Below are 22,064 nucleotides of genomic sequence, written 5' to 3'. Positions count from 1 at the left end.
AAAATGAGAAGTTTGGGTGTGAGTGCCAAGGTGGTGGCCTGGATAGCAAACTGGTTGAAGGACAGAAGACAATGTGTGATGGTAAATGGAATTTACTCTAAAGAGAGAGCGGCGATGAGCGGAATGCTGCAAGGGTTGGAGTTGGGACTGTTCCTGTTCAATATCTTTGTGAGCGACATCGAGAACGGGATAGAAGGTAAGGTTTGTCTATTTGCAGATGATACTAAGATCTGCAACAAAGTGGACACGCCGGAAGGAGTGGAGAGAATGAGACTGAATTTAAGAAAGCTGGAAGACTGGTCGAAGTTATGGCAGCTGAGATTCAAAACCAAGAAGTAAAGTGTCATGCATATGGGGTGTGGAAATCCGAAAGAAAAGTATTCGATGGAGGGTGAAGGGCTGATGTGCACAGAGCCGGAGAGAGACCTTGGGATGATAGTGTCTAAATGATTTGAAGTCGGCGAAACAATGTGACAAGGTGATAGCTAAAGCCAGAAGAATGCTGGGCTGCATAGAGAGGAATATCGAGTAAGAAACGGGAAGTAATTAGCCCCTTGTTACAGGTCCTTGCTGAGGCCTCACCTGGAGTACTGTGCTCAGTTCTGGAGACCGTATCTCCAAAGGGACAGACAGGATAGAGGCGGTCCAGAGAAGGGTGACCAAAAAGGTAGATGGTCTTCATCAAATGACTTATGAGTTTAGATTGAAGAATCTAAATATGTATACCCTGGAGGAAAGGAGGAGCAGGGGTGATATGATACAGGCGTTCAGATATTTGAAAGGTTTTAATGATCCAAAGTCAACGACAAACCTTTTCCGTTGGGGAAAAAAATCAGCAGAACCAGGGGTCACGATTTAAAACGCCAGGGAGGAAGACTCAGAACCTATGTCAGGAAGTATTTCTTCACGGAGAGGGTGGTGGATGCCTGGAATGTCCTCCCAGAGGAAGGGGGTGAGGATCAAAACTGAAGGATTTCAAAGGGGTGTGGCATAAACACTGGATCCACAAAGCCTGGAGGATGGGAATGAAGAGAAGAGGTATGGGGGTGGCTTGCGGGAATGACGACTACTACCTGGTGGTTAATACCCTTATTCAATAAAAGTTCATATGGTTAATGCGACTCCAACATTGCTCTATGCTTCAACGGCAAGAGGAAATGTAGAAAAGAGAATTTGCATTCAGGCAACAACCAACAAGGTAGCACAGTCTGGGTAAACAAATAAGTGTGGGAATAGCTTGCTGCTTGTTGCGGTTACTACCCCGAACCAATTAAGCCTGTTACTTCACTTGGAAAGCATATCCAGTGCAGCTCACTGCTTCAACGGCAGGGAGAATGAAGAAAAGAGGATTTATATTCAGAAAACAGTCAACAAGGACTGAATTGCACAGTCTAGGTAAACAAATAAGCGTGGGAGTAGCTTGCTTATTGCGGCAGTTACTACCCCTAACAAATTAAGCCTGATACTTCACTTTGAATAAATATCCAGTGCAGCTCACTGCTTCGGTGGGGGGGAATGAAGAAATAGGATTTACATCCAGACAAAATCTAACAAGGCATTGATCTGAGCAGTATGAGTATACAAACATCGGGGGAACTTGCTCGATACAACGGTTACTTCCTTCAAACATTAAGCCTTATACTTCACTTTGATGCAGCTCCAACACTGCTCTCTGCATCAGTGGCGGGGGTGGAAGGAAATTAAAATCAAAAAGTTACCGATAGGGGCCCTGAACTCAATGGTTGGAGTAACAGATAAGTATGAGAAAATAATTGTGAATAAGCAGCTGGTTGGCGGCGGCAATCACAAAAGGGAAGATTGCCGCTGTTGCTTGAGTTTAAAAACTCTCCTGGACGTCCTGTCCCCAATGCGGCTGGCCAGCCAATCCCTCTTTCACCAGGCTGACGTCACGCACCACGTGCTGGAGGATCCCTGGCATGCTGCGCTCTGCACATGGCGGTTGCCGTGTTGCCGGGCCATGGGGTGAGGAGGGGAGGCCCCAGCGTGCTGCCTGAAGCCCTCCACCCACCTACCTGGCGCGCAGGAAGAAGACCCAGATACCCCTGGTGGGCCACAGAGAGGACCCAGTGCTCTTAAGCCTCCCAGCCAGGAAGTACATGAGCGGCTGTACTGCGGGGAGGGGAAAGTAGGGAGGTGGGGGGGTGGATTGAGGCCAGGATGCAGGGAAGCCCATGGTGTGAAGACTTCCAGGCCTCCCTGCTACTCCCACCATAAGCTACATTGGGAGGGTGGGGATCGGCGGCCGCCTATTTAGCTTAATATGATCATTATCTGGAAGAATTCCCATTATCTGAAATTTTGTATTAGAAAACTTCCATTATCTGGCATGGCCTCTCTAACATTTTGGATGAACTGTTCTATTGTATAGCAAAAATAGCACCTCTACTGATGCTTTACAGTACAAAACATTGGTAAAGGAAACTGAAACTGAAAAATTTTAATTTTTGGGAGTATTAACAGTTGCTTAGTAAAAAGAAGGGCAAAAAAAAAAAAGAGAATGGAATGGATTCTTTATGAAGAAACTGGTTAGGTCAGCTTGGAGAGAGGATGATATAGAGGTTTATAAAATCATAAGTGGTGCAGCATGTTACTAGAGGATGGTTTACTCTTTCAGATAGTAATAGAATACTTTGAAATCTGTGACCAGTTACTTTCAGGCAGCATCACCTTAGTCCTTTTAGCCAACACACAATTAAGCAGTGGAATTTTTCCAAAAGATGTGATTGAGGCTGGTAGTATATAGCAGGGTTAAAAAGCTTTGGACAAGTTTCTAGAGGATGGGTTAATTAATAATTCAGGTAGACTTGGGTAACTGCCAGCTTATGTCTGGAAGTAAGCAGCAAGAAATGAACCTTCCAGTTAAGATCTGATTACTTTCTAGTGACCTGGACTATCCACTGTTGGAGACAGGATTCTGGACTTGATGGTCCATTGGTTTGACCCAGCATGGCTCTAGCATTTTTACATTTTCAGTACTATTCTGTTTAATAGTGGTGGCCTGATGTGATTGTTCTCTATTTATAAACAACTGACAGTATGTATATGGGTCTGATATTCCATGAGGTGTACTGTAACTTTCTCACTTTAATATTCTAAAGCTTGCTGCTTTTCAGCATAATTTGTCATTCTGAAACACGTGATTATGAGCAGCAAATATTGTAAGTATGTTTGAGAAATTGTTGGAAAGATGTCATTTGTGGTTTTTTTACATGTTGTATTTTTAAATGCTTAGATTTAATGTAAAATGTTCTGTCAAGCATTTATAACTGGCACTTTTGCTGGCTACTCTGGTCTCCTGTTAAGTGAATTTCCTCTTTCAAAGTAGTTTTTGTACAAAAGATTGTAGTGCCTTTTATGCCTAATAGATTTCAACCAATTAATTAATTATAGGAAAACGGACTGGTTCTTCCATAACCACTGCTGAGATTTTCTATGAAAGATCATAATTTACGTGTGACCTTGAAGGGTATGTTAGCCAAATGCCTAAAACTCCAAGTTTTATTTTGTTCTGAACAGAATATACACAAAAGCTTATTCTCCAAGACAGAAAAATATTGTGCCTGATTAGTCACAACTTACTACTGTATGCACCAGCAACTTGTAAGCTATGCTTAATAAATGCTATTTCTGTGATGCAGTTTGGGCCGCATTTCAAGTCAGAGTATAGCAAAGTATAAATAAGGTTGGTTCTACATAGTGTCCAAAAACTAGGTTGGGGTGAACCCTGAATGAAGTATTCTTGGTTGATGTACTTTCACTTAAAAGGCTTGTATGTAAATTGAGCACACTAAGGATGGGCCCCCAAGATGCATGTTGGATTGGAAACCAGCACCATCCTCTGACTTCTATCACTGAACCAAAGGGCATTCACTCTAAGGAGAGAGAGGTTCTCAGCGTAGAGCCTCGGGGATCAGTTCTAGGGCCGGTTTTATTCAATATTTTCATAATTAATATTACAGAAGGATTGGTAGGAAAGGTTTGTCTTTTTTTTTTTTTTTTTTTTTTTTTTTTGTAAAGAGATCTGCAACTGTCCTGGTGAAGTAGCTTGTGATATTGTATGAGTAGCCTTTAGCTTATGGAGGGTGCCAGCGGACAGGAGTCTGGACTCTGGCCTTCTCTCACACAGTGCTTTATTTACAAAAACAAAATCCTTCAGAAAAGGAAGTCTGTCTTACCTCAGCAGTTTCTCTGAGTTATGGCATTCAAACAATATGTAGTCTCCTCCCTAAGGCTTCCAGTATCTTCCTGGGCCTACTTTTTTTTTTCGCTTAGGGAAGCGCCCTTTGACCAGGATTCGCTTCTGTACTAATCCTTAAGGTGGACCTGGCCAGGTACCTGGAATTGGTCCCTTAAGGTATTCCAGTGGTTTCTCCTGTATACCCCTTCACACTGCTGTTTGTTTATTTTTTTTGAAAATGGTCCATTTCTGCACATTTTATTTTTCTTGCAAAAATGTCCTTTAAAATATGCAAATAAGAGCAAATATTCTTTGTCAAAGTTTGCACAAATCACTGATTCTATTGCAAAAATATCTTGTCTACACCTTCCTGGAGGGTAGTTTCACAAAAAATGTTTAGCTTTTGTGACATTTCTTGCACAAAACTTTGCTACTGCTGAATTCCTAATGAGCTGAAAAATCATACAATGATTTAGCAGAATATTTGAATGACTTTGTGAATCAAAAATTCATAATTGACTGCATGCTAATTGCTATTTTAATGCTCAGAAAAGTGTTCGCAGCTTAGTACAATGAGCTGCTAATGAGGAGTGATCTAAGAAGTCAAGCATTAGTCAATTTTTAGGTAGCTAAGATTCAAGTGAAAGGGCAGAATCTTGCACTTGTAGCAAAGCTTTTGATATGGTCCGAATTAGGAAGCTTGTGAATAAAATGACAAGCTTGGGAGTCTGAACCAAGACTGTGGAATAGATTACAAATTGACAGGAAACAGAGGGTAACAGTAAATAGAACCTACTGTGAAGAGAAAACAGTGTTAAGTGGAGTGCCACAAAGATCGGTATTGGGACTGGCTCTAAAACATTTTTGTGAGCAACATTGCGGGAGAGATTGAAGTTTATCTATTTACGGATGATACTAAGATCTGCAACAGCGTACATGCCTGAATGAGTAGAGAAAATGAAAATTAATTTAAGAAAGCTTGAAGAGTGGTTGAAGATTTGGCAGCTGGGATTCAGTGCCAAGACGTGCAGAGTCATGCTCTGGGATGCAGTAATCCAAAAAATCTGTCTGTGAAGAGGGGAGAAAGACTAATGTGCATGGACCAAGGGTGATTTTGCCACTTTCAGATCACCAGGTACTATGTGACGAGGCAATAGCTAAAGCCAGAAGAATGCTGGGCTGCCTAAAGAGAAATAAGAGGGATAATGCCCTTGTACAGGTTCTTGGTGAGGCCTCACCTGGAGTACTGTGTTCAGTTCTCAAGCCTATATCTCAAATAGGATAGCGAAAAGATGGAGGCGCTCCAGAGAAGGGCAACCAAAATGGTGCAGAGTTGGTATCAAGACTTATGAGGAGAAGCTGAATGATCTAAATATGTATACCCTGGAAGAGAGGAGGTGCAGGGGAGATATGATACATACCTTCAGATAGCTGAAAGGTTTTAATGATGCACAAACTTAAAATCTTTTCCATTGGAAAGAAATCAGTAGAACTAGGGGTCATGAAATGGAACTCCAGGGAGGGAAGACTCTGAACAAGCACCAGAAAACATTTATTCAGAGGGTGGTGGATGCCTGGAATGCCCAGGGAGTCAGTTTCCTATCATGACACTCATAGACCACTTATTCATGAGCAGCAACTGCAGCACTAGCATGTGCTTTCCCATGTGGCCACTATGGAGTTCGAGACTCCTGTTTTGTGCTACCTTTTACCTGGCATTCTTTGGTACCTTACTGGTTAGTAGGTTTACCACTCCTTCTCCTCACTCTAATGGGTTTGTTTTACTCTGATGTCACAATACATGGGGAAAGAATGGTGTTATGCCTGCAGCAATCGAAGGCAGATCAATCAGCCAATCATTACCCTGGAGGCGGTACTGGGTCTTTCAAGTTAATGCCATCTTCAGGTGGGCTCTGGAAGCTGCTGGTCTACAGAGTTGGGTGTTGAACTCACTACTTTTGCATTCACACTGTTATATGCAGCCATTTCTTGGTTACCCAAAATTGCCATACAGCAGATTGGCCACTGGCGCTCCAGACCATACACATCTTAAATTAGATACAATGGCTCTCCTGATGTGACCCAATACTAGTGCATATTTAGATGTAGAACTGCATGTGCCTTTTCACTCTTCCAGATGCAATCTGGCAGCTATATAATCACTGTGGATGTTTGGCTATTCCTTTGTGATTCATGTACAATGGTGGGCCATTTATAGCAGCTTTGGTTGTCATCTCAGTTTAGCTGGGGTGACTGCTCCATTGGATTGGTAAAAGGAGCATGCACTGGTGCCTCACCTACGCAGTAAGGGGAGAGATGTCCTCCATCCCCCCAGACCTTATATATCTGGGAGGTAATAACCTAGGAAAACTCTTGATTACAAAACAGGTCTCTGAGTAGCTGTGGGGAAGGGTTTAGCTGGGATGGGCAGGAGGATAACTTTATTAGAGTGTGGGGGTAAGGAGTGTTATTGATTATAATTTTATGTGATTTTAATTGTGAACCACTTTGGCCAGATCTGGTATCTGTTGTGCAGTATATAAGAAATAAATTAAAAAAAAAAATTGCAGTCCATTGAATGGCTTGACACCTGCATTGGTGGGCTGAGGTCATCCTATGGATGGCTGGAAGTGGTTGGTGGGAATGGTATCATTCAAAGTCAAAAGATTGCCAAATCCATATGTTGACTGGAGGGGGTGAGGGGTGTTGACATTTGCCATGGTCTCTTTGGCTGGGATAGAGTCCACCTACCAGACATATAACATAGAAATACAGAAGTGATGGCAGAAAAGGACCTAATGGCCCATCCAGTCTGCCCAGCAAGCTTCCATAGTTACTAGTTACTCAGACTGCCAAAGTTAGGGCTCTTGTTGGTTACTGTTTAAGTCCAATTTCCTTCCCCCTCCTGCTGTTAAAGTAGAGAGCAATGTTGGAGTTGCATCAGAAGTGTATCAGGCTTTTTGGTTTAGGGTAGTAATGCCGCATCAAGCAAGTTACCCCCATTCGTATTTGTTTTCCCAGACTGTACAGTTCAGTGTCCTTGGTGGTTGTCTGAATCCAATTCTTCTTTTTTCCCCTGCTGTTGAAGCAGCAAACAATGATGACGCTGCATCAACAGTGTAAAGCCTTATTTGTTAAGGGTAGTATCTGCCACACCAGCAAGTTATCCCCATGTCTTACTTCATTCCCCTTCCCCTTGCCTTTAGGGATCTACAGTGTTTATTCCATGCCCTTTTGAAATCTTGTACTGTTTTTGTCCTCACCACCTCCTCAGGCAGGACATTCCAGGCATCCACCACCTTCTCCATGAAGAAATATTTCCTCAGATTGATTCTTAGTCGTCCTCCCTGGAGTTTCATTTTGTGACTTCTAATTCCATTGGATTCTTTCTAGCAGAAAAGGTTTGTTGATCGTGCATCATTAAAACCTTTCACATGTCTGAAGGTCTGTATCATATCTCCTCTGCTCCTCCTCTCCTCCAGGGTATACATATTCTCCTGAAGTCATTTGATGGAGACCTCCCACCATTTTGGTCACCCTTCTCTGGACCACCTCCAACCTGTCTCTGTCCCTTTTTGAGATGTGGTTTCCAGAACCAAACACAGTATTCCAGGTGAGGCCTCACCAAGGACCTGTACAAGGGGATTATCACTTCCTTTTTCTTACTAGATATTCTTCTCTCTATGCAGCCCAGCATTCTTCTAGCTCAAGCTATCGCCTTGTCACATTGCTTTGCCATCTTTAGATCACTAGACCCTATCATCCCCAAGGTCTCTCCTGTTCTGTGCACAGCAGTGTTTCGCCCACATCGCATACAGTTCCTTCAGATTACCACATCCCAGATGCATGACTCTACACTTCTTGGCATTAAATCCCAGTTGCTATATCTTCAACCATTCTTTAATTAAGCTTCCTTAAATTGTGTCTCATTTTCTCCACTCCTTCCGGGTGTGTCCACTCTGTTGCAGATCTTAGTATCATCCGCAAATTGACAAACTTTACATTCTATCCTTTCCGCAATGTTGCTCACAAAGACATTGAACACAACCAGTCCCAACACCGATCCCTGCAGCACTCCACTTAACACTGTTCTCTCTTCATAGTAGACTCCATTTACCATCACATGCTATCTTCTATCCATCAACCAGTTTGTAATCTTGGTGAAATGACAAAATGTACATATATTGGAAAATGTTAATTACCATTGAACTCAAGGTCTTATGATTTCCTGCAAAAATCAAATGCAAGCGACATGGTCATTGGTGGTCTTCTACCAGAGCCTGGCAATATTTGTGAATATTTTTTTCTAGTATCTTTAATAAACAGTTTAGTCCTTTTCACAAAATTTTTCATGGTCAGGTTTGTGATACCAAACACAAGTTGGACATAGACAGCCTTAAAACAATAGTACTGAAAAAACATTTTGGATAATTTGGTATGATTTATACCCTGGAAAGATGCAAAGCTTTCAAGTTATAGAATGTGCTTTCTGCACCTATTCGTCAGTATGAAGTAAGTTGTAGCATTGCTATGTTGAACATTATAGAACGTTTTGCCGCCTTATACTGCACCTTGAGTACTGTGTACAGTTCTGGTCACCACATCTCAAAGATATAGCTTCACTGGAGAAGGTACAGAGAAGGGCGACCAAAATGATAAAGGGGATGGAACAGCTCCCTTAGGAAAGGCTAAAAAGGTTAGGGCTGTTCAGCTTGGAGAAGAGACTGCTGAGGAGGGATATGATAGAGGTCTTTAAGATCATGAGAGGTCTTGAAAGAGTAGATGTGAAACGGTTATTTACATTTTCGGATAATAAAAAGGACTAGGGGGCATTCCATGAAGTTAGCAAGTAGCACATTTAAGACTAATCGGAGAAAATTCTTTTTCACTCAACACACAATTAAGCTCTGGAATTTGTTGCCAGAGGATGTGGTTAGTGCAGTTAGTGTAGCTGGGTTCAAAAAAGGTTTGGATAAGTTCTTGGAGGAGAAGTCCATTAACTGCTATTAATCAAGTTTACTTAGGGAATAGCCACTGCTATTAATGTATCAGTAGCACGGGATCTTCTTGGTATTTGGGTAATTGCCAGGTTCTTGTGGCCTGGTTTGGTCTCTGTTGGAAACAGGATGCTGGGCTTGCTGGACCCTTGGTCTGACCCAGCATGGCAATTTCTTATGTTCATATGTTGAAGTATAAAATATAATTCAGCATAAAACTGACAGTAATATATGGGAAGGAATATTTTTCAAACAGCAGGTATGGATATTTTTGCAAAAAAATGTATGAAAATGAAATGCTTAAGGGAAAATATAGAAAGATGAGTGAAAGATGAAGCAGAAGTGCTAGGTAATAAGCAAATTGATAATTTGAAGAACCAAGCTCATATTGCTGCTGAAGGTGTAGGTTTTTTGTTTTTCTAATTTCCAGACTGTTTGGGATTTCTGCTTTCTAGTAGAGCAGCTTACCTTTTACTTGTCTGACATAGGATGGTATCTGACTGCTGATCAAAGCTCCAGCTGCAGCTTGATTTTAGACTTTGGTTTCATGTCCAATCCATTTGTTCAGCTTGTGTGCATTTCTTAATTTGAGAAGTTTTGCGTATAATATTGTGACATGGTATAACTTGCACCATGAAAAGCAGTATACAAAATTAAATTTGCCTGATTATAGCTTTCGGTATGTTTCACCCTCTGAGTTCAGTGAATGCATTTTCAAAGCTTAGGCTACATGTCATATTTGTAGAAAAATTCTTAAGTTTTAGCTCCTTTTGCTTTTTAAAGGAACTGTCTAGCAATGTAGCATTGTTGGTAACACCTCAGGATGAGACGAGGGTATCTTTTTTGCTTTTACTGTAATTTATTGAAACAATTTAATACAGTTTCAGGTCGATACAGAAACTATTGCCGGAGAATGGGCACTCCGTGTTCGGTGCCTGCTGTCCCGATGTACGCCCAGCCAACTCTCCTGGGCGCGTGATCCTATATTTGAATGAGTGGTCGCGCTACAAGGAGTTGCTAGGGACAATTATGTGCCTCCTTGGCCCAGGAGATGTGGTTCTGTCAGTGGGTTCAGGAAACAGATGCTTAATTTTGAGGGTCTGTTTTCCAAACATGATGACAACGGTTAGGAGAACAGACGTCAATAAAATGAGCGTCCATTCTCCTAATCGAACTGATGGCACAATTAAAAAAAAAAAAACAAACAAATTTATTTATTTATTTATTTTTTACATTTTTGGTTCTTCCGACTTAATATCGCTAGGATATTAAGTCGGAGGGTGTACAGAAAAGCAATGTTTTCTGCTTTTCTGTACATTTTTCCGGGCTGCTCATAAATTAATGTGGATTGGCTGCACAGTTTACTCTTTGAATCCTGGGTGAATGGCTAATAGGCTCAACATGCATTTGCACGTGATAAGCGCTATTAATTATCAGGGGGTTTGGCCACGTGTTTTCGATGTGCTAAACCCCTTACACTATAAAGGGTAAGAGACGCCACGCAAACACGTGTTGAACAGTGCGCACGGCCCAGCGCACTTTACTGAATTTGCCCGTTTGAGATTACAGGAAAAAAGAGCTGTGCCTTTTTTGCCACCATCTAAACTGAACTGGCAAATTCACAGGTTTACATTGAGAGTAAAGGAAGCTCAGTTTAACCCAAATGACAAAAACAATCAACATACTTTCATAGTGGTAAACAAAATTAAAACTTGTGGTTTCCTGCATGTCTATAGCTGCTATTTTTATTGTATTGCAAAGTCATAGGAAAGATACTATATAGTGCCTCACATGCTTTTGACCATAGTACAGTGGAGAAAATCAATGTTTTAGAATTACATAAAAAATGACTGGTTTTATATCTAGGAGGGGTGTGTTGATGCATGTTTTGAGTGTTTCTCCAAACAGGTATGAATCGGCCATTAGCATATGGGTGATGTCATCTGATGGTGCTGACATGGACCCATCTCTTAGAGCTCAATAAAAGTCTTATTTATATGCTCAGAGTTTCGTAAGCACACATGTTGCATCCTGAGTTCTTCATTCTTCCTTTGTGTGTGTGTTTTTTTTGTTTGCCTCATTGCATCCATCTATTTTTGTTGCTGCTTTTGCAGCTCTACAGAACTTTAGTTCTACCAAAACAAATTATGGAAAAGCCGAAGATTGGAGGCAGTAGTTTAAGGCCTGCATTTGCGGGAGCAGTATATTCATCACAAATATGCTCTATCTTCTCTCACTGCCTGAGTATGGATCATGACGTCTTCAAGTGCTACAGGTGTGGTTGGCTGTCCTCAGGAGTACAGCCAACCTCTGTAATCAAGGAACAACTAGGGGCTTAAAAAAAATTACTCGATGGGAGGGGGCATCCCCGCTGCTTAGCATGGGTGGCAAGTTGGTTGAACCGGGCCAATGTGACTCCAAGGGGTCCCTGAAGCATAGGAGCGGTGTCTGGCTGCAAAGGGTGCCGTGGTCTGACAAGTCAGGAAAGCAGCCTGAAGGCAGATTGTGCTGCTAAATGTGAGCCAGCAGCCACAGGAGAGCTGCTGATTACTTTCCACAGCCCGGCAGGTTTGAGTAAGCATCATGCTGCCTTAGAGAAGCTGCCACAGGATTGCGAGTTTCCTTCTGTGGTTCTCCTGAATGCTGCAGGCTCATGGGAGGGGCGGAGCTAACATAGGAAGTACTGCTAGGGCTGCCACAGCCATATCTTTCTGGTTTCCATGGTGTCCATGATGCTCTCTGTCACTGAGGTTTTGAAAGGGAGACTCCTGCTGGCATCCAGAGGACTTCAGAAGGTCCCTGGTGCTGAAATTAAGTAAAGTCTGGGTCCGGCAATGATGTTATGATGACACCACTTCTGGATCTCAGTCTTGGACTCAGAGAAAATAAAATGTTTAAAAAAAAAGGTAATGAAGCATGAAAAGAAAGCAGAGCATAAATAAGAAAAGGGCACTGAACAGATCCCCTATGGGGCTTAGAAAAGACCAAGAAGACAAACAGCAGCATCAGCTTGGAGATTAAAAATAAATACAAATGAGTAAAATAAAATGAACGGGGATATGTGGGGAAGTAGTTGGGGATCTCAGGCCAGCCCCCACCTGTAACCACTGCGGCTAGTGAGAATAATGGCACAGTTGACAAGGAAATCCTTTTGGGAAAAATTCTTGCTATCTTTAGAGAACATATTTTTTACCAGAAAATATATGGGAGAACTTTTTTTTTGTTTTAAAACTCCATTCCAGAGAAAAAAACTATTCCAGTCTGGGTTATCCCAGCCTAGCTCAGCTGGTTTGAAAGATGTCATGGAAACACAGGAAGCCGCCATGGCAGGCTTGGGGTAAACAAGTGATTGGCCCAAGGAAGAGCAATATAGGAGTGGTTTGTCTCCCAAGACAATCTGTGGAAAAATGGAGAGCATTACAATTAATTTAAATGTAGTCTTCACATGTAGCAGGGGGATGGCTACCCTGGCACTAATCAATGTGGTGAGAGCTCAGACTTCTTCAGCACTACTTTCTCAGTGAGGTCAGAGGAGTAATGATCTTGATAATCTGGACTAGTTACAGTTTAGAATTATTGGTAGAGGGATGTTGGAAACTGCCAAGAGCAGATCTGTGGATTGGTTACACAGTATAAAAAGTTCAAAATAAACTTAGTGACATGACATATTAAGGGAACATCCAATATACACCAGTGTGACTATTGGCGAATGAGAAGTAATTTAATTGGCTAACTTTGTTATGAGAAATCAAGATAAGCGAGAGGGAGGACTAAGGTAACTAATCTTTAAGATGAATTGTGGACAGTAATTCAGCTTTCCTGAGGTGTCTCAGTGGATGTGTAATAAAGAAAATGCCTGTGATTATTGCTAATAACACAAAAGAAAGCCTTATAAATAGCAAAACAAAATAATCTCAATACAGTTCAATACATATTGCCAAACTTATAGACCTATATATTTGGGACCATCATACCACCCCCTCTTTTTGTCTTTTAGAACATGAACTATGTTCCATCAGCAGGCTAACAAGGGCATCATTTAATCATCGGTCCTTATTTTTTTTTTTTTTTAACAACTTTACACTGTAACGTGATAAAAGTGAAAATTAAATAACCTATCCTTTGTTTTAGAAGATCGTGATCTTGTCAAGCCCAACACAATATCATGTTAGAGGGAGGAGGAATAGCCTAGTGGTTAGAGCAGTGGACTATGAACCAGGAGACCAGGGTTCAAGTCCTGCTGTTGCTCTTTGTGACCTTGGGCAAGTCACTTTACCCTCAAGGTACAAAAATTTAGATTGTAAGCCCTCTGGTGATAGAGAAATACCTACAGTACCTGAATGTAAACAGATGTGATATCGGTATATATAAATAAAATAAATAAATGTTTTGCTATAGCTGCTTCAGGGGCTAAACAGCAATTTTCAGTGTTGTATTTTTCAGCGGTGTATTTTTTTAGTCCCATGAATAATTTTCTGTAAAGATAAATATTTTAACATCTCATTATGCTACTTAAAATGAAATTAATGGGGAAAAAACTTCAGGTACTAGTCTGTTTCTATTTAGAGTATATCATAGCGCCAAGCATTAAAGATGCTGAGCTACAGGGCGTATAACTAACCGGACTTTTAAACTTTCCATGTGATCACACACGCAAGTTGGAACACGTAATGTGCTTTCTAAAAAAAAAAAAAAAAGTAAAGGGCCTATCACTTGAAAACCATCCACTCAGTTTCCTTATTCAGACCCAAAGGGGCGACTGTGTGAAGTCTAAAAATCCATTTCTGTTTTTGTTGAATCAATCGTAAGACTGTCTTCACCTCACCAATGAGCTACCTTTTCCAGAATAGTCTATCTACAATCCTGAAACTCATGATTGTTTTAGAAAAAGGTCTACAAGAGGTGCCTCTTATTTCTGCATTTTTAATCGAGACTTGTGTTCGGTCATTCTAACTTTAAATGACCGCTGTGTCATCCCCAGATACATCAGTCTACAAGGGCATACAATAGAAAACTGGTACCTGAAGTAAGTTCTTTTTTCCGATTAATTTCATTTTAAGTAGCGTAATGAGATGTTAAAATATTTATCTTTACAGAAAATTATTAATGGAACCAAAAAATACAATGCTGAAAATTGCTGTTCAGCCCTTGAAGCAGCTATAGCGAAACATATCTTTATTTTATTTATTTAAAAATTGTTTGTATATGCCTTTACAAAAGTAATATTTGATCAAAACTGTTTACAACAGAAACATAATTTATAAAATATAAGCAATTAAAATAATAAAATAATTATTCACAAAAACTATAAATATCGTATACAAACCAAAAACTTGACATAAGTACCATATTACGACCGCATGTTCATAATGAATATGTAATTTGACAGGGAGGAGAAGGGAGGGAACAAAGGATAGGAGCAACTGTCATAAGAGATTGTGTCAAGACAATACTGAACTTAATCTTTTGTCAAGTGATGAAAGGCTTTTTGGAGTAAGTGAGTTTTTAAAGCTTTATTAAAGTCTTGTGTATGTGTGATATGAGACGGATATATTCAGGTAGAGAATTCCAGAGGAATGGAGCTGCTACAGAAAAGGCTCTTTTCAGAGTTAACTCTAACCTGGCAATATGAGCAGAGGGTAAATGTAACAAATTTTTTGTAAGCTATCTGAGATGTCTAACTGGTTTATAAATCCTGAGAGTAGTGCAAAGCCATGTAGATTCTGGATTATGAATTAGGGAATGAATAATTGTGAGGATTTTATAACGTATTCTAAATTTAACAGGAAGCTAATGAAAGGAATAAAGTATAGGTGAAATATGGTCTCTGAGGGAGACACCAGAAAGAACACGTGCGGCAGAATTTTGAACCATTTGCAGAGGATGAATTGTGGAGTCTGGTAGTCCAAGATAAATCGCATTGCAATAGTCGAGCCCTGAAAAAATTCAGGGCCTGTAAAACAGTACGAAAATCTTGAGTAAACAGTAAAGGGTGTAACCTTTTAAGAAGATGAAGTTTAAAGTTTTTTTTTAGTAATAACTGATATATGATTCTTCATTATTAAATCTGAATTGAGTATAACTCCAAGGCTGGTTGCCTAATTTCGAATTGGAATTGAAATACCGTTAAAAATAAATGAGATGGGGGAGCTATTGTAGATTCCGTTATTGAAGTAACGTAGACCAATTCAGTTTTTGCTGGATTTAATTTTAACCTATTATGAGAGAGCCAAGTATTGATTCTATTCAGATATAGTGTGATGAGTGAGAGAGTGGATGACCAAGAATTATTATAGGGTACTAAAAACTGAATATCATCTGCATAAACTTTAAATTGAATATTTAATGAGAGAATACGGCAGAGAGGTAGAAGATAGATATTGAAAAGAATAGGAGATAATGATGATCCTTGTACACCTGAAGAAATTATGTATTGATCCGAAGAATGATTGATATTAATTTGTTGCGATCTATTAGTTCAAAAAGAGGAGAACCAGTCCAGATTTTTGGCTGTAATACCTATAGCTTGTAAACCAGAAAGCAGAATCTCATAATTTATAGTATCAAAAGTGGCCGATATGTCTAGAAAGATCAAGATATAGTCAATGTTAGAGTACATTCCTCAATATAATGTATCAAAGGAGGGATAACAGTAAGGTTTCAGTAGAGTGACCCTTTCGAAAACCGTGTTGAGCGGTGTAAAATACAGTTATCTGTCAAAAAATCAGTAAGTTGGTGCAAAACTACTGATTCAATCAGTTTAGATAGAGAAGGTAACAGAGCAATGGCTCTGAGATTGTCCAGATCCATAGAATATTTTGACTTGTTTTTCACTATGGGAAGAACTGAAGTTCTTTTTAGGTTCTCTGGAAAGTGACCTGAGTCAAGAGATTGATTTACAAGAGAACATAAAAAGTTACTAGCTAACGGAGCAATGGCTCCGTTTTGGGCTTGACAAGATCATGATCTTCTAAAACAAAGGGGAAGTTATTTAATTTTCACTTTTATCACTTTATGGTATAAAGTTAAAAAAAAAAAAAAAAAAAGACTGATAATTAAATGATACCCCCGTTAGTCTGCTGATGGAACATAGTTTATGTTCTAAAAGACAGAGGGGGCGGTATGATGGTCCCAAATATACGTCTATAAGTTTGGCAATACGTATTGAACTATATTGTGATTATTGCTAAACATAACTGGTCATCCACTGACAAACCTCACTGACATGTAGTGATCCCTAGTAGGTTGGTTAAAGCTACATATATTGAGTAAAGTGGGCTAAAATCCTGCTGGTACAAACCCTTGAGTCTGAAAACTCTGATCACAGTTCAAAATTTAATTCCAATTAACTATATTAATTCAAATTACAGGATTTAATAATTCACAAGTTTCAGTACCAAGGAAGCTACTCAGGATTCATTTCAGAGTTGGCATTTCTTTTGTTTTGTTTTTTTTTTCTGAGACAATACATAACTTATGTATCTGGTTGCAGTAATACAACATATGGTTAGAGCTGTTCACTGAATCTGGGAGTCACATGAGTGAACACAAGTTTGTTGGACAATCTAAAATACCTGAGAGAAAAAAAAGGGAAACACAAAGCATCTAATTCTTTTGAAACATTTATTCAACTGAACTTTTAAAATTGTGTATAATACTTATCTGATTAGGTCACACAGTTGAGTTTAACAGCTGGCTCCATAGGAAAAGAGAATAAATAAAATTTTAATTCAGTTGTCTGCATATTAGAAATATTAAATTTTAAAAACTAAACTTTATTGCATTTGATTTCTTTCATTTTATCCCTGTTCTCCCTCCCTTCCTCCGTGAGATGGGATTGGGTAGATCTTGGGCATTAACATTGAGCTAAATAGGAGAGAGACTTTCTGGGCATATCTTCTGTAAGTAACATTGAGAGTTGATCTTTTGCCCTTACCTCCTACTTTGGACACCATAGCGGGAGCGGCTCTCCTTGGAAGGTAGAGGCCCTAAGGAAGGTGCTGATATGTAAGAACTAAAGCCTCCATGTGATTCTGTTCAGTGGAACACTTTCTCATCCAGGATTGAGATGATACTGGACTCATTGCACATGAAGGTGTGGCGGGATCCTTCCTCTAGTTCCCACAAGCATAGAAAGGCTCCCCTCTTAAGGGGGTAGATTCCTTGATCTGTCACAGATCAAGGGTTCAGTATGGTGTGGAAGCCTGTGATGTTGGTGGAGGTGCTGAGAAGATCACCTAAGCAATATGAGGAGGTAATCCTTTAGGGCCATTTTCCTTGGAGCCAGAGAGTCAGCACCATTGATGTGGGCTGCCTTCATTATGAGGAGGGAGAGAGCCTCAGTGATGCAGGTAGCATCTTTCATGATCACAGACTCTCTCATGCTGCTAAGTCATCTGTTTCACCCAGTCTTTGCACCAGCTATATCTGCATGGAGTATGTGCTCCAGGGCACAGTCATAGAGGAGGGTCAAGTGTATAAGTCCAAGAGTCCTGCTGGGGGAGAGTATGACTGGCACAGGAGGAGGTGGTTTTAGCATTGGTTATGAAACACAGCACTGTTAAGCTCAGAGCATCTCTGATGTGGCTGCTTCTGCAGCAGATATAGCCATCATGGTGCCAAGTTCTTTCTTGACACTACAGGCAACTCTTAGTGAGGGTCAGCTGATCTCATTTTCTGAAGAGGATGTCTCTCCTCCAATTCAACTGCAGAGTGTCCCTCACCAAGTGGGAACCCAGCTGTTAGAGATGGTGGTGAATTTAAGCCATGAAGACTAGAGAGGGAAGTTGGATCCTCTTTTGTCAAAGATGAAGGAACTTTTCTAAGATAGAGCTGCCCAATATCACTAGGAGGTATGTACCACTCCCTTAGGCCTCTGGCATTGGGAATAAGCTCCAACAGTGAAGTGGTGGATTCACCTCCTCTGGTTTGGTCTCTTCAAGAATTGAAAGGTGAAGAATCAGGATCAGTTTGTTCAGAGTTCCTCCCAGACATTTCCCCCTTGAACTAACTGAGCTCCCCTCCTCTGTCACGCTTGTCATTGTCATAGCTCAGCATATCCTGTGTGTCCCTGTGGTTGGGGGTTGAAAATTCCTTCACATCCCTTCTCGACTTGCCTTGGCATACTTCTTCTCTGAAGGCTCTCTGCTACTCATGGCTTTTGGATAAGTTGGTTAAGACACTGTTCATCAGTGTCAAGAAGGAAAAGACCCGAGAACAGATGTTTTAGAAGACATGTAACAATATTTGGAGAAACTGGGAAAGTAGTCAGGAATGAGAATTTAAATGGAAGAAAAAATAGCAAATATGGTAAAATGGGAGAGAAGACTTTTTTTTTTAAGATCTGTTAATGATAAAAGCAAATGCAGAAGTGGCTTTGTGAGACTCAAATGTGAAGGCAAGGTATATGGAGAGGCTGATGATGAAAAAACAAAATTGCTTAAATATTTCTTCACTAGAAGGGCCTGGAGCAGGATCGCACAAATAAGATTGGAAATTAGGTAAACCTCAATCGATTTTCAGAAGTGTGTTTATGAAGCACTAACTAAACTTCAAGTAGATAAGGCGATGAGGTTGGATGGGATACATCAGAGGTTACTAAGGGAACTTAATGTCCTGGAAGCTCCACTGGCTGACCTTTTTCATTGCTTCTTTAGAACCTGGAATAGTTCTGGAGGACTGGAAAGGGACAGATGTGGCTCCTGTTAATAAAAGTGGAAGTAAGGAGAAGGCTGGGAACTGCAGCCCAGTTAGTCTGACCTTTGTGGGGAGCAAACTAATGGCTGCTAAAAAGAGAGTGCAATTTTTGGAATCCAATGGATTGTAAGATCCAAGGCAGTATGGTTCTTCTAGAGGTAAAACTTGCCAGTCAAATCTGGATTAAGTCATTCAATCAACTGTAAACAATGGCAAATAGAACAAAAATGTCAACAGCAACTCGTCATTCTTTCCAAGTGACTAGCATATCTATGCAAATAGATATATCTATTCTAATCCTTTTGTATTATTTTGGCTATTTATACTTTTCCCCTTTATATCCTCCCACCACTTATCTCCCCCCCCCCCCCCCCCCCCAATAATGACACAGAATGTTGATGGCTTTTTTTTTTTGTGTACATCCAGACTTCCAAGAACAGAATCATGTACATTCAATCCCCATCCACTTCAATCCCTCCCCCCCCCCCTCCAGCAGACTCTCTCAACCACCTCCCTTATAACAATGTGAGGATGCAATGTTGAAGGATGCTACCCCTATAAACCATGTAAGTTATTCAAGATTTGGCTCCTTGCTCATCCTTAAAGGGTCTGTATGTAATTTTCTCATATTTCCAGTAAGCACCTCAGCAGTTGAAACATTATGTGAAGCCATAGTTATTAAATATAACTTATTGAACTCTTTGACAATTGTGAGAGAAAATGTAACTATACTGTTGACTTAAATCCAATATTTTGGACCACTTTTTTCGATGTTATTCAAATTTGATCCAGTTGTATGTACTATGTTCCTTGCTAAGTTCTGACAATTAGATTAAAAATTGTAAACCGTTGTGATGGCAAACCAAATGACGGTATATAAAACCCAATAAATAAAAATAAATAAATATATAAACATGTCATGAGGAGAGTGGCCCCATTGCCAATAAAAAGACCCAGCTTCTCTTCATTAAAAAAAAAAATTTGATCTTTTCCCTAAAATTGCCTTCCTCACAAAGCTCCTCTCACCCCCCCCCCCCCCCCCCATGGGTTGTTTTTTTTTTTTTTAATACTTCCACAAACCTATTTCCAGAGTAATAGGTATGGAACATCGCAATATAACATTCACATATTGCCGCACCTTTCCCCAAAAATTCAGAATCTTAGCACAATACCAAAAAGCATGTGTTAATGTCCCTGGAATGCTAAAGCTTGAGAGAGAAAGCTCTTTGTAAGAACTTAAATTGTAACTCCCGCAGATACATATTGATACTGTTAAAATCCTAAAGCAAGTTTTCAGCTCCTTTCCTGACATTGCGGCCGATATAATAAGACCCACGGCAAAACAGGCACTCATGTCAACTAATTAGATATTTCACTAAGATGTAGTTCCAACACTGCTCTCTACATTAATGGTGGGGGTGGAAGGGAAATAGAACCAAAAGGTTACTAAGAGCCAAGAGTAACAGATAAGTATGAGAGAGAAAAAAGTGCGAAGCTTGCTGGGCAGACTGGATGGGCCATTTGGTCTTCTGCTGTCATTTCTATGTTTCTATGTCCGCAGATTTTGATCACCACGTGCGGCTGAAGCTGCCGCTTCCGCGGGATTAAGTAAAACAATTATGCAAATGGCTTGCGTGCAAAAATTTGCACATATACAGAAAAATGCACATACTTAAGCATGGTACAGGGCCTATGTAATAAGCGGCCACATCTGCGCTCAAAACCTGCGCTGATAATCCATGCATAAAAGCAAGTGAGCGAGTGAACGTGTTTCCCTATTAAGTGAAAGTATGACCCTGGAAAACTTTTTTTTAATTCTGTTTATTAATTTTTCAAATTTATTTATTTACTTTTATATACCGGTGTTCGATTTTACATATCACATCAGTTTACATTTAAACAAAATTTGCAGGAACTTATGCGTTACCTTTGTCAAATACATTAAACATTTAAATATGGGGATTGTTAACAAGGGATATAAAAGAACATGGGGAATGGCTAACACTACGGGATGCACAAAGGGGAGTGCCCCTTTGTCGTGCCCCTTCAACGCGCGATGCCTGGTGTTCTGGCGCCGTTTAACGTCAGTCACAGTCCTCAATGACATCAGAGGGGGCGGGTCTCCCAATCAAGGATCACACACCGCTCCTCCCCTCTCAGTTCCAGATGGATTCTTTCACCTTTCACCTTTTTTTCTTTCTTTCTGTCTTTCTCATCACAGTTAGTATCTTGAAAAGAAATAGAGCTTAGTTACAAGTAAGGATTAGTAACACAGTATACAATATTCATTAAACATATTATCCACAAGTCCCATAAAGTCCACAATCTGGATCCACCTGATGACTAAAGGAAATTATATCCTAATAGTATAAGAAAATAAAGGCATTATTATGGCTAAGTGATCACGGATTTCAAATTTAAGGACAACCTACAATAGTCAGTAGGTGCAATCTCAGGGCCAATTGTTAAAGATACAGGTTTATCAGATAAAAAATGTAGATAATTGAAGGAACAAAAAATATATATCTTGAATCTTTATAACTGACTGCATTTGCAAGGAAATTTTAATACAAATGTTCCTTCTATCTGCAAGACTCTCAAATGCATTAAAAGAAACTGACGTTTTTTCTTCTGAGTTTGACTAGAGACATCGGGGTAGATTCTAACTTTCATTTGGAGAAAAGGATTTAAGCAATGTTTGAAGAAAAGTCTAAGAACCCAGTCCCGGTCTGCTTCAAAAACAAAAGTAGCCACCATAGTAGCTGGTTGAGCTAGATCTGAATCTGATGTTTCTAACATAGTGGTAATATCCAGATTAGGAGTCAGGATATCCATTCATTGTTTAGCTTGTTCTTGCCTCTTATATAACAGAAGATAATAAATCTTGGAAGTAAGAGGAACTGCTTCTTCAGGAATTTTAAAATGCTCAACTAAATATTTTTTTGAACATATCTTTAGCTCCCACCTGAGGGAGTTTAGGAATATTTACAAATTACAGATTTCTACTGCGAGTTATATTCTAAATTCTCAATTTTTAATTGTAACAAAGAATTTTCTTTAATCCAGTGTTCTTGCAGATTAGGCACTCGATGAAGCTATTGTTGGACCTTTCCCGTATCTTCCTGAGTCTTCTTTTTAAATTGCTCCAATTTAAAAGTTGTATTCTCTATCAA

The 22,064-nt window shown here is 40.0% G+C and overlaps 1 protein-coding gene across 4 annotated transcripts in view; it reads left to right on the top strand.

Moving 5' to 3' along the window:
• STXBP5 (syntaxin binding protein 5) overlaps nt 1–22,064 on the top strand; it is a 1,098,992-nt gene that overhangs the window by 116,218 nt on the left and 960,710 nt on the right. The window lies entirely within an intron of this gene.

This window comes from Rhinatrema bivittatum, chromosome 3 (genome assembly GCF_901001135.1).
Source record: "Rhinatrema bivittatum chromosome 3, aRhiBiv1.1, whole genome shotgun sequence".
Lineage (NCBI taxonomy): Eukaryota > Metazoa > Chordata > Amphibia > Gymnophiona > Rhinatrematidae > Rhinatrema > Rhinatrema bivittatum.
The sequence above is the reverse complement of the archived record's forward strand: the minus strand, read 5'-3'. Positions and strand labels throughout refer to the sequence as shown.